General features: G+C 35.7%; 1 long non-coding RNA gene across 1 annotated transcript; it reads left to right on the top strand.

The window, feature by feature from the left end:
• Positions 1-951: 951 nt before the first annotated feature.
• LOC138688967 (uncharacterized) lies at positions 952-4,444 on the top strand. The gene is made up of 3 exons (XR_011327763.1): positions 952-1,774; positions 3,201-3,319; positions 3,951-4,444. It is a non-coding gene; the product is annotated as an uncharacterized lncRNA (long non-coding RNA).
• The last annotated feature ends 5,270 nt before the right edge of the window (positions 4,445-9,714 follow it).

Here is a 9,714-nt window from a genome sequence, read left to right as displayed (position 1 = left end):
GGCTACATTGTATTGAGCCCCAGAAACCAGTACTCTAACTCACCCATCTGGCCAATCATCACAATCTGAACTACCCATCAAGAGACCCAGAAATAATGCAAGAAAAGGTATAAACTGGTCACCATTTTGGGAGAAAACTTAACTTCTTCAGCTGGGTAAGGAAGAACCCACAGAGGTCATTGCTACCAATAGGTGATAAACCCACATCTTTCATAAACAGCTGTTGTAACATAAGAGACTGTTTGACAGGGTGTTTTAGTTTCAAAATTAAAGCATAGCATGGAAAATGAAAGATCAAGACAAGATTTAAAAGCAGCCAGAAGCACTGAAGACAAAATGCCACTCACATAAACATGCCTAACTGGATAGTTTGGGATTCTTGGAAGAGGCTGCAATTGTTACTTTATAATTCTGGGATATATTATCCAGAAGCATTTTGTAATCCACTTACCTCAGGAGTACATGATATATATATACACCATTGGCATCTTTTGCTATACTGTAAATACTTATGATGCTTATACTACATATTTAAAGTATAGGAACAACATCCACAAAATTGTTTGTATATCATAATTATGCCTACAGTAGCCTCTTTCACCAAAATATTTTTATATTAATATAAGATTTTAATTATGAAACAATGGAATTATTGTTATTGTTACTATCATTATTATTAGCAGCAGCAATATCATCATCAGCAGCATAAAATTAAAGAAAATTCTACTCATAATAGCTTTTATTCTAATTTTGACAGGCCATGCAATAAGACAGAAAGAACCTAGGCCCTTTGGGCTAATGTTAACCAGTGAATGTCCTTAGAAGAATACTAATAAAGAAGAAAAAAAGAAAGAAAAGAAAAAAAAAAGAAAAAAGAAAAAAGCTTTACTGTTCTTAGAACTGCTGCCTTGACTATTAACAGATTGACATGTAAAATAGTACACACAAACACTGAGATGAATTCTGAGAATGAATGCAAAGAGCTGATACATGAATAAATCTAACACAGAGATTCCCAAGATTTCTTTGCCAGGTTCAACACTAGCAGGAGTAGGTGACACCTCTACCTGTGGTAATAAAGCAGTAGCTGTTTCTGTGCCAACTCATGAGTCTGTCTGAGTGTTATGCATGCTATAAGAGAATGTACACAGTGCTTTCGGGAAGTAATGAGTTAGAACAAAATGAGGTGTGTCCAGTTGTTGGTGTTGCCTCCTTATCTTGCTTTGCAAACAGACTGTCTTTGGAAGCCCGACCTAAGTTAGGCCCAAAGATTGTACATATTTTGTCATTTTTTTTGTCTGATCTTTGCAGACCTCTCCTTTCTTGAGATAGGCTTTAATTTATTTATTTGTTTAATATTTATTTATTTATTTAAATCCAGAAAATTTTTTGTTCGTAACATCTATCTGAAGACAGAGTAATTGGAATTTTTTCTTTAATCCACCACATTGACCTACTCCTAGACTCCTTATTTAAGACCATTTCTGAAAACCTTATAGATGTAACTGGTTCTTATATACGCATTCTCATCAGCTTCTTAGGCAGCTTGAAACAGTTAACATCACTCATGACTTCTTCAGCAACTTGCAGAGTTGAGCCCTTGCTAATTTTAACATGTTATCTCAGTAGCTTAGCACTAATTTGCTCTCCTTTGACCTTCTGACACTTAGTCTTCTTTTGAGTCATGTAGTGTATTAGCAGAAGACATGATAATATGGATTTGATATAATTTCATGTTGGGCATACTGCAAACCACAGTTCTTCACAGGGGCAGGTAATTTCTTTAGTTTCATTCTGGGGTTTTAGTTTTATCATTATAGGCAGATTTGTTGTTGTTGCTTCCAGATTTATGAAGTAATGGAATAGTCTCTGGGGATAATTGTTAGAATTGTTCATGGTAAGTAATTAAACTACAGGGCAAAAATCATTTTAATTACATTTACTCTACTTCACATGTGAAGGTTGAGTGTTTCCTATCTCCAGAGGTCTTCTGCGATATTTTTTGTAACACCTCTTCAATTATCTTTAGCCATGTTCTCCAATCCTCAGTTAAGCTTTCCTTCTAAAGGACTTTTAATTTTCAACTGTGTTCCTATTACTGATTTTGTTGCAGCTGGAAGAGGAGTAGTAGAAAGGATAAGAAAACTAGGAACACATGATTAAAATTCTGTGTAACTTACAAAATACTAAAATAGCTTTGTTGCTAAGAGCTGCTGTATCTAGATCTCACACAGTGGATGGAATTATGTATACTCCAGTAGAGAAGTATATTCATGTATACCACTAGTCGAAAAATAAAAGTCATATACAAGGAGAATGCAGCAGTGGACTCAATTTTATTTCTAACCTTGTGAGAAAGATTTGTGTATCATAATATATTTGTATGTTTCACACAAAAAGAAGTAGAGTAGCTAATGGATGGAAAATAATTTTACATCTAATGGACTTATGGACTGATGCATATCAGAATATAGTTGGCATGAGAGTTACTAATATTTGGCCTCAATTTTGCAGCCCAATGCCTTGAGTGAGAAAGGTTTGATTTTTATTTTTTTTCTTTCTTCCCCCCCCCCCCCCCCCCCCCCCGTCATTTCTCTGTACTAAGCTGTCTGGATTCATGTTGCTGTAATTTATTTAAAAACAGTGGTTTTCCTGCAGGGGGTGAATTGGGCCACAAATGCCCAAATAGCAAGCTGTATTGGTTGCCCACAAAATGCCATGTGAAGAAAGATGAGCACATTAGTAGTCCATGTACATTTCAAGTTAGAATAACCAACAGGAAGAGCTCCAAAATCCAACAACCTGGAAATCATATTGAATTTATATAATATAATTAATGCCCTCATTTGCTTTCTTTCCACTTCTGTTTTGTTTTTGGTTTGGAGGATTTACCTGCAAATAATCAAGCATTTGTCGCTTGCACCTAATGTAACAAGGCAAACACCAAGTTTCATTATTTCTTAGCTTAACAGTAATTTTCACACAGAACAAAAAGTTACAGATTTTTGGTCTAAGATGAGTAAAGAAATGGCTTTATAAGAAAAAGCTAAAGGTGTGTGTGTTCATTCTTGTTAATTAAATAGAGCTAAAGAGTGATACATAGCTAGTAACTGTGCATACGTGTGTGTGTTTTCACGTCTACCTACATGTTGGCACAGCTTTGAAGACTGTGAACACTCACATAATTTTTTTATGATGAGAAAGGGGAACTCTTGGGTACCAAGAGCTTCTTCAGACAGCTAGAGGAAGCCCCTCACACCTGTAGGGGACTTTAACTACCTCAACATCTGCCATAAGGACAACATGGGACACAATCCAGGTGGGTTTGGAGAGTTGAAAACAATCTCTAGACACAGTGAATTCATGAGCCGACTAAGTGAGGCACTTTATTGGACCTGATGAGGTCACAGGGTTTTGGACTAGATGATGTACAGAGGGTCCTTCCAAACTTACTTGAGAAGCCTCACAATTGACAGTGTGAAGAACTGAGTATTGTGTGTTAAAATATGTGTATGCATATGTATACATATACATACACTCCATTTTGCATACATCAAGTATGCAAAAGGAGTTATACTGCTTCCCCACTCTGCTTTTTTTTTTCTTCAATTTTTAATAGTTTTCATCATATATTTGATTGGGTTTGATTGAACTTCAACAGACTTATATTTCAGTTTTTCAGCTATTCATTTTTTCACCTCTAAAGCATCACAGAATGAAAGAATGGCTGAGGTTGACACAGACCTCTGGAGATTGCCTAAACCAACTCATGTGCTCAAACCAAGTTCGACTAGATCAGGTTGCCCAGAGCTGTGTCCAGTTAGGTTGTCTCTGCAGATGGAGACTGCACAACACCTCTCAGCAACCTGGTCCTGTGTTTGACCACCTTCACACTAAAACGTATTTTCTTATGTTTAAACAAAATTTGTTGTATTTCTGTTTGTGTTTAGTGCACCTTGTCCTGTCACTGGATACCACTGAGAAGACTGGATCTGCCTTCTTTATACTGTCCTATCAGATATTTTTATAGGTGTTTATATATTAAAGAATGCTTGAATAATTTATTGTAAAGCTTTATGTTTATTCAATTTAAAGTTATATATCGCAACTTTAAAAAAGAGGGAATGAGGGAATCCAGGGGTTTTTTGTAGATTTTTTTTTTCCTTGCTTTTTGGTTTAAATAAATGATCCTGACAGAAAACTGATTCAGAAAACCCAATCAAATTCATTCAAATTCTTTTTGTTAATTTGACAGAATAAAATGCTTTGGAGGTGAATGGAAGGGAAGTATTCTGCATATATTCTGTGTACATTTATGCAGAACTTCCTGCAGAATTAGTTAAATACTATTTCATTTCAAATAATGTATTCCAGACAGCTGAACAGATATTAAAATTTTGTGTTCTTTGATAATGTACTGTTAAGTTTTGATTTATTGTTTCTATGCAAACGTAGTTCAGGGTCAGTATTACTATTTTTAAGTAATATTTTTTAAAAATCCTTTTGAATAGATAACACTGGTATAATTTTATATTCAATGACTGTTATACTACCCCCAGCAGCAAAATCCTGGCTCTCCATAGAAAGGAATCTTTTCTCAGAACTACTAGAGTAATGTGTAGGTAACAAATCTAGGGCTTGTTAGTCATTTCTGTGCTGCTGAGAGAGAGTGACTTGTTCACAGCTGGTATTTGGGTTCTTTGAAACCTTTTTTGTGGGATGCTCTGTAAGAAGGAAGAGCATCAACCTAATACACAGTATAGACCCACCTATTTTGTTCCTCAGATCCGCCTGAAAAGCTGTCTCACAGTTCCTACAGTGAAAGTGATTGTGGACCCTCACGGTGTCTCCAAGCTGTGAAGTCTCTTGGCACAGCTCGTACTCAGTTTGGCTTTCCTTAAGCACTGAGATTGGTCATTTACTGCATTCAACCATCCCAAGCTTTTGCTGGACTCTAAATCTGAAAGCCTAGGAAAACACTGGTGCCTTTATTGATCATCTGTTACCAGTTAAGCCAGCTATCAGGCAGGAGCCTGATTCTCCTGTCCCCTTAGGAGCCTAAACCAAAAGATCAAGCAGAAACAAATCCAAGAAACCAAAGCAGTATCTTTAAAGTGATATGGTCACAATGATATCTTGTCACCCAAGTAAGTAGCTTCTGTTAGAGCGAGGCACACAAAATCTCTTTTGATTTGCATGGAATTTAGGTCTGCTGTAACTGAAAATCAATCTTCCTCACCTACATTTTATGTAACCAACCTCATATCCTAACATATGGAAATAATGGCTTAAGTCTTTCTAAGGAGTGTGGTCATTCTTTAAAACTCAAACATTAGCCTTGCTTCTTTTTAAGCTTAACAGACAGAATATGTACATCCTACTGACACTGTTGCTCTTAGCATTAAAAATAATTTTATTTAATTATAATAAATGTTCCACATATCATTATAATAACTGCCAGAATGCCATCATGCTAACTACCTTTGTTTTATGAGCAGATATGTTTTATAAACAGATACTTTAATCAGAGGAAAAAACCTGTCACCTGATAATTGCTAAAAGGATGGGAATAAGGCATATTGTTTATCTAATTCTTATGTTACAGGCTTGTGGCCTAATTTAATCTATTCTGAATGCACAGTAAATGCAACACAGTCATTTTTAAATCATAAACCTGTCGAAAAAGCCAGGCATAGGTCTGCTAATGTGTTGGATGATGGATCTCCTATTTGCTATTGATCTCCGAATTCAGAACCAATCCATTCTGAAGTAGCAAACATTTTTCATGTATTTTTAGAAAATATTGAATGGCTCTTAATCAGTGACAAGCCTGTTTTTTCTGTAACTACTCAAAGTAGCTTAGCAACAACCTACTGCATTTCACCAGAAAAATGAATCTTGTAGAGGCTGAATCTTGTGTGGTATATCTTGAATGAACTGACTTCACATTCAGCTACCCTCAAATTAAAGGAAAGCTCAGAGTAAGCAATCCAGATGTAGTGAGAAAAGTGCTGTAGGGGTTCTTATATATGGAGATCTACATAGGCTTCTGTTGTATGGACATATTATACACTGTGATTTGAATCACTGCTGGAGGAGGGTTTGATTCAAGCAAATTGGCTACTTGATCAATATAGTTGGTTTCTGTATTATCTGTCTCAAGCAGCTTCTGTTACATCCCACTCACTACAGATACTATTTTCTCTTCCTCAAACCATCCCATTCTGATGACCAGTTTCCTGTATCTCGCCCTTCTCTACTTTTTTCTGTTCAAGTTTTGGTGCAGAAATCCCCACTATACTAACCTAATCTCACCTTTGTGCTCCTTGGCCATTGGTCCTGAACTGGATGATATTAAAAGAATATCACACATCTGGTCTAACTAAATATGAAGTGCAAGTGGGTGTGTACTAACCAGTATTTAATGAATAAATATTGTAGGTTTTGAACTCTTAAAAACCTTTCCTTTCAGAAGCCTTGTCCCCCTCTTGAAGCCTATTACTTCTTCCTTTACATCTCCTTAACAGTCCTTTCCTATTAAGACGGTATTATTATACTCCCACAAGACTCAGAATAGACTAACAATAGAGGGCATGAATATAAGTATGTGATTCAGTTCACTGATTAAGGACTCTAATTTTAGGTATCTACCAGCAGATATCTAGTTGTTTGGTAGCTGTTTATGCTCCTATTATAGTCAACAGAAGTGGAGGGTAGGACTGAGCTGTGTAGAAGCAGGTATGTAGCACCACGCAATTTTCCCTAAGAAGTGCAAGACATCCACACAGGACTGGCAGGTAAGATACATGACATACAGGAAACCTCAACCCTTCTGAAGTAGCAGCAGAAGGCCACACGGTATATTCTAGGGCATCTCATATGCCACTCATGTCTTTATTTCCCTTGTTCTCAGCACAGCCAGTTTATGTTAGAAAATATTTGGGGGCATTATCCCCTAGATAATACCTACCTTAGAATAAACTAAATCCTCTTAATGCATTTGCAAAACAAACAAACAAACAAATAAACAAATAACCCCCAAAACCAATAAGCAGTAATGATGGGACACTAGCCTCTTTCCCACGCTTATATAAATGACACAAAACTTTCTGTTATCCTCTTCTTTGCAAGGGAGGGTTTTGTATCTGTGCATGAAGAACAACAGACTCGTACTGAAGAACAAACTACAGGTGCTACGTAAGAAAAGGAAATTCAGTGAAATGTTTTGAACTTATCTACCACATCATGTTCAACTGTGGGAGACTCAAGCTGTGTCTCAGAAAGTATTTCACTTACACTTCTTACAGTCATATTGACATTCAATAAAATTACCAACTTCTAACCCTAATTTAGTGGGGAAATCCCTTCTGCTCCCAGCCCATAGTCACTTAATTACAAGTTATGGTACATTCAGATAATTCAGTTTTCATAATGGCCATGCACAAGGCCTATACACATTAACAGTAAGTGCTTGCAGGCAGGCAAATAAGCATAGTGAATATTCTGAGAGTGTGAAATGTTTAAGATGTTCTCTCACTGATTTTTTTTTTTTTAATTGAAATTTGTTTCTAAAGCAAACAAAAAAAGAATAATTTTGAAAATTGTGTAACTAACTGACATGAAAATCTTTTAAATGTCAGACCCTAATTATTATTCTTTTTATAAATTACAGATATACAAAAGTGAGTTGATTATATATTACTTTTTTTCCTCATAAATTTCATGCTCACAAAAAACCACTACATTTTTAACATTGACATTAAATCACACAGGAGAAATAGTACTGTTGCCGGATTGAATATCCCTCTATATCAGTTTACAGAGTAACTGTTCTCTCTACTGTCAAATAGCTGGGGAAGAAATTACATCCTCATCTCCCAGCTATATAACTTTACCAAAAATAATGCCAGCTCATATCAGCACATTCTCTTCTGAATCTTCCAATCAGCAAGCACTGAAATAAAGGTTTCAACTTTAAAGGATGCATGTACCATAATGATCTGAGATTTCATTTCTTAGGAAATTCCATTGTCTTTTTTTTTCCTATCCTGATAACACACATTTTTAAAATTTCCTCTAAAAAATAACATTCCTGAAACACAATTCACTCAAATAGTTTTGTTGTCATACAATGAAAACATTCTGAGTGTTTAAAAGTAGTTTGTCAAACTATAAATAGGAATTTTATTTCAAAAGTAATTTAGAAAATAAAAAAAAGTATCTTTTTCCCAGAATGACAAAACAGGATATTTCAATACTAAAACATCGGGGAATTATTGCTGCTTTCCTTTTAGCATGTGGATTATCTCCTAGCAGAAGACATTTTACACTGCCAAACCAATTTAATAAAAAAAGTTCCACCTAGACTTACTCAAAATAAATGTGAAAGCCTATGAAGACTGCAAACTAGGCAGGCTGAAAAAAATAGTTTGGATAGGGATGCCCTGGATAACAAAGGACAGTTATCTCTGCTGATATGGCTGGATGTGTCAGAAGCTGTCATCACAATTTCTCAATTACTTGTGTGCGAGATAACATGAAGCTGGACTTGGCTGTCCTTGCTCCTTCCAGCCAGACAGTTCTCAGTAGTCAGCCAGTCACTTGTACACTTTCCCTAAGACTGCTAATCTTCAGTGTCCTACAGGACTCTGAGATGTCTCTTTTGTGAAGGGCTTCTTAAGAAGTAAATAATTCCATGCACTGAAGTGAGAGCATCATACACCAACTGTAGACATAACAACAGGCAGTGCAGGGCTCCTGGCTCAAACAAAATCATGGCACTACCAGCAGGGGAAGGAAAATGTTTTCAGAAACTTCAAAGACATTAGTTAAACATTTCTCCTCATTATAAAGGTAATAGACATTTAAAGGATTATTGAGCTCATTGCTGGACCATGACAAACACACACACAACCTTTTTCTCCATTATATATCCTCTGTGGTAGACACTTTTTTTCACCCTTACTTTAGTTATTAAAATGCTTTCTGATGGAGATAATGCAAAAGATAATTTGAAAGTCCAACTATATACTATGTACCAACCCATCTTTAAAATGAGATGTAGAAGAGAACACTGTACCAGTGTTTTATCTCTTTTTCCTGATTTCCTAGTTTATCCAGGATTTTTAGTCTGGATCCCAAAAAGAGTACAAGCTAGAATGAGATGATATTTTTGAAGAACCTAATGCAACAGAAAGACTTACTATCAAACTTTGAATCATTACTTTTTGTAGGGCACTGCAGGAATCATATCTACACAAATCTCCTCCACCCCAATGAGTAATGTCACACTTTGAATAAACATAAAACACTAAATTGTTTGTGGTGTTGGGATGGGGGGGAAGAGAGAGTATGTTCTAAATATTTTTTCCCTCCTCCACAGCAGCAGCAGAAGACTTGATTTGGAGTATTTTACTGGTTGCTGCATCTAAAATATTCATATAGGCTAAATTATAGTGTCATGTTCTTCAAAGTTCCTGTACTTGCATTCACAATGTTATGATTCTGCCTAGAAATGACTTAAACAAGAAAGTGGAAAATTAAAATATTATCAGTGCTATGAAGCCTGTAAAACCATGAACACCATCTATTAATAATTTTCTTGTAAACTATTTACACATATAAAGATATTTCTCATTATATGTTCTAGGTTTCATTTGACCTTTATTCTACCTCCACTCATCCTGTTCTGGATAATTATTTCTAGGTCAGAAG

Source organism: Haliaeetus albicilla, chromosome 14 (assembly GCF_947461875.1).
Source record: "Haliaeetus albicilla chromosome 14, bHalAlb1.1, whole genome shotgun sequence".
NCBI classification, from domain to species: domain Eukaryota; kingdom Metazoa; phylum Chordata; class Aves; order Accipitriformes; family Accipitridae; genus Haliaeetus; species Haliaeetus albicilla.
The sequence above is the reverse complement of the archived record's forward strand: the minus strand, read 5'-3'. Positions and strand labels throughout refer to the sequence as shown.